The sequence below is a fragment of the Podarcis muralis genome, chromosome 13 (assembly GCF_964188315.1).
Source record: "Podarcis muralis chromosome 13, rPodMur119.hap1.1, whole genome shotgun sequence".
NCBI classification, from domain to species: Eukaryota; Metazoa; Chordata; class Lepidosauria; order Squamata; family Lacertidae; genus Podarcis; species Podarcis muralis.
The window spans coordinates 17814250-17818083 of NC_135667.1; positions in this window are offsets into that span (position 1 = coordinate 17814250).

Below are 3834 nucleotides of genomic sequence, written 5' to 3' on the forward strand. Positions count from 1 at the left end.
GGAGCCAGAAGCCCGTAAGGCGACCAATGGGAACGCGGCTTTCGTGAGGGAAGCCCCGCGGGCGGCCAATAGCGCGACGAGACAGGCTCCGATGGCCAATGGCGCGCGGGGGGTGGGAGTCTTCCTGCAAAAGGGCCGGCAGGAGACGCGGGGCGGGGGGGGGGGGCAATGAAGAAGCAACAGCAGCCGAGGGAGAAGAAGTATTAACTTTCTGCACTCACGTGACACCGGGTCATATGACATGTTAAAGCTGGTTGGGCGTTCCTGCCTGTAGATAGATGCACGTTTCGCGACTGAGGTTGATGGTTCTTCTCCCCGCACTTTGGATTATTTGATTTCAGTTCAGCTTCCCTTCAGGGTCACTTGTTGCTGAAGCAGCAGATCAACCCCAAGGATGGCAGGATCCACAAGATCCTGGTGTAGATCTTTATTTCCCCCCTTGTTCTTGATGGAGATCTTCTCATCCCCTCTTCCCTGGCGGGGGGGGGGGCGTTTTGTCGTTTGCCTCAGGGGCCAAAATGCATACCTTCAAAGGTTTGACCCTCCTGCCACAGGAGCCAGCTCCTAGGGGCCGAGGGAATCTTCACCTCTCCCCATAAAATATTGTGAGGGGCTGCTGCCCCCCCCCAAAGTTGCCATTCAAATGGTGTGTGTGCACTGTATCATGTGATGCCGGGCCTCCCCAATATTCAAGTTGGAATCCCTGCCTCCTACTACTCTGCCTCCTGTTACTCTCCCCCCCCCCCCCACTCCACTCCATCCACTGTACCAGCCTGCCTGAAGACAGTTTTTAATGTACTTGTTGCTGTGTTGTTTCCTGAAAGGAAGTGGTTTTGTTTGTGTATCAACAGATTTATCTTTCTGGTACTGACTCAGACCTTTGGAACTTGGTTTCACAGAGATACAGTACTGGTTTGCCTTTATGGAAAGCAGAATGCTGGGCTAAATGAATATTCTGGCTGTTCCTGTCCTGTTCCTATATGAACCTTCCTGACCTTAAAAATGGGCTATGGAAGCCCTGCTCTCTGTCCCATCAGGACCGCCTTTGTGGAGGTGCTGGGGTCCAAAGGGGCTTCCTCCCAGGGTTACAGCTTCACCCACTGCATATGCTGTTAGTTGCTGGGTGTTTTAGAACTCTTGTCTTTGATGTTTTTAAAGCGCTAATACAATTATTCATGTTACTCATTTCAGCACCTGCTGAAAACATTTTTGTTTAGGCAAGCCTATCCAGCAATACAGAATGTAAACACATGTTTTAATCTGGTTTTTAGCTTATTGTTGATTTTAATTATTTTTAAATGTTTTTAATATTTTCAACTGTTTTTTACTGATAATTTCATTGTTTCTCTGTTTTTGTAAACCACCTTCAGGTTTTAAAAACAAGCAGCAATTATTGTTTTTAATAAACAAATAATAATCATTTTAATTTTGCTTTTTATCTTGTGTTATTTATATTTTTATTGGGATTTTAACTGATTTTATATCTACTGCTCTTTGTACTTTTAATGTTGCTATGATAATTGCTTTTGTTTCTGATGCGTTTTTTGATCTGTTTTATATTTGTTTCATGGTTCTCTCTTGAAGGCTGTCTTGAAAATCCAGATTAATAAAATTTAATTAATTTTTTGTTTTAGTGTAAATCCGTGTTTGTACATTTTGTGTTTTCACAGAAAAGCGGGATATAAATAATGAATTGGAAGTAACTAAGCTACTGGCTACTAATCAAACAGGCAGCTGTTCTTTAAAGGTTTTTCCCAGCCCTTAAAAAAAAAAACCAACTGTAGATGCCAAGGATTGATGCTGGGACTCGTCTGTAGGCAAATCATGTCCTCTGCCACTGAGCTAATATTACTAATGACTTAACTGTGAAAGTACTGTACAGCACAGCTCAATTGCCTCTGCTGGCAGTGCGCTTGCTTCTCTCTCTCATTCTAGAACGGGACTAGAGGTGCACATGTTTTTGGAAATTCTGACACAATATGGGAAAAACACCCCCCCCCAAAAAAAAACCCCTTCAAGTTGAACTTTTTAGGAAACAGAAATATGTGTAGTCATTATTTTTATTGTCGGTTCTAAACCTATGCATTGTCTAACTTAGCACATCAAATTGAACTGTTCAGCTCTGTTTAAAAATGTAAGTGCCTTAATTCAACCGAACATTTCAAAATTGGGACAGATGCAGCACCTTGCGGCTCCATCGCTAATGTACCAAACACACCTCGGTTTTTGCCAGTTGGGGGGAAAGGGGAAAGAAAGATAGTTTAAAACAGACTCAATCAGGGTGTTCTTAGTATTTGAGCTTAGAGGATGGTCTTGAAAAGTATTAAAAGAACTGCTCTGGGTCCTTACTCTCTCATTTACAGCAGTCTCCACAGTTAGCATTATCAGAAAATGTGGGGAGAAAACTTAACCCCTTCCTGTGAAGTCATGATGACACTACACACTGGCTTCCTGTGTCTCAGGCTAAGCCATAATGTATAGTTTAGGGATGGTAGTGCATGCTGCTGAATTGCTGCTGCTGCACTCCTCCCTTTTGTCAAGCAGGGAGCAATTGACCATAAGCCTTGGCTTAGCGTAAAGGTAAAAATGTAAAGAATCTTGAAAGGGGGTCTTCCAGCTCAGCCCTCTGTCTTCTCTGGAGTGTCACACTGAGTTGTACAGGACATACTCCAAAGCCAGCGTTTATGAATTCTTGGCCATATATTTTACTGATTCCCACATTTTTCACTGGGGATTGCCATTTAATCTGCAGTCCTGTACATGCTTAGGTAAAGGTAAAGGGACCCCTGCCCATTAGGTCCAGTCGTGGCCGACTCGGGGGTTGCGGCGCTCATCTCGCTTTATTGGCCGAGGGAGCTGGCGTACAGCTTCCGGGTCATGTGGCCAGCAGGACTAAGCCGCTTCTGGCAAACCAGAGCAGCGCACGGAAACACCGTTTACCTTCCCACCTGAATGGTACCTATTTATCTACCTGCACTTTGACATGCTTTCGAACTGCTAGGTTGGCAGGAGCTGGGACCAAGCAACGGGAGCTCACCCCATCGCGGGGATTCAAACCGCCGACCTTGGCAAGTCCTTGGCTCTGTGGTTTAACCCACAAACTCTATTAAACTCATTAGCTATGTTTGCATACCATGGAAAACTATTGTTAATGGTTTGCCATGAATATGCAGATGGCTCTAACTTTGCAACTCCTGCTTGTGCTGTGGGAGGGACAGTCTCTAGTTTAGTGTTACGTCCAAACCAGGGACACTGTTTTGCTTCATTCCAAACAAAACCATAATGTGAATACAATGTTACTCCCAACTCTGGCTTGTTTGACTGCAGCAAACCAAAATCCCTAGTTCAAATGTAACCATATAAATTATTATTTGTTATTTCTGCTCTCACCAGGAGTGCAGTAATATAAGGAGCCACCTGGACCTTCAAAGTAAACCATTAACGGCAGTTTACAGTGCTCTACATACAATCTAGGCCACTGGGACGTAATTGAATAAATGTGCACAGGCTCAGGCAGTTAGCTGAATAATATTGCCTGGGTTGTGTCTCGTTTTGCTAAGTGATTGTGATGTTCTTATTTTTATGAATGCTGTGGGGAGAGCTGCCTTGGGCTTCATTGCAAAGGAAAACTGGGCTATAAATCATTCTTTCTAAATCCTTATGTAGGTGGGAAGTTCAGGCAGGCTTGCAGTAAAAGCAGAGTCACTGAGAAACAAGAGGGATGGTTTTAGCATGGTTGGGAAAACCCCAAGTTTTGCAGATGTACAAAAAGAATATATATATATATATTAAAAAGAATCAGAGGCAATACTGCCCCCAAAAGGACAGCCCAAT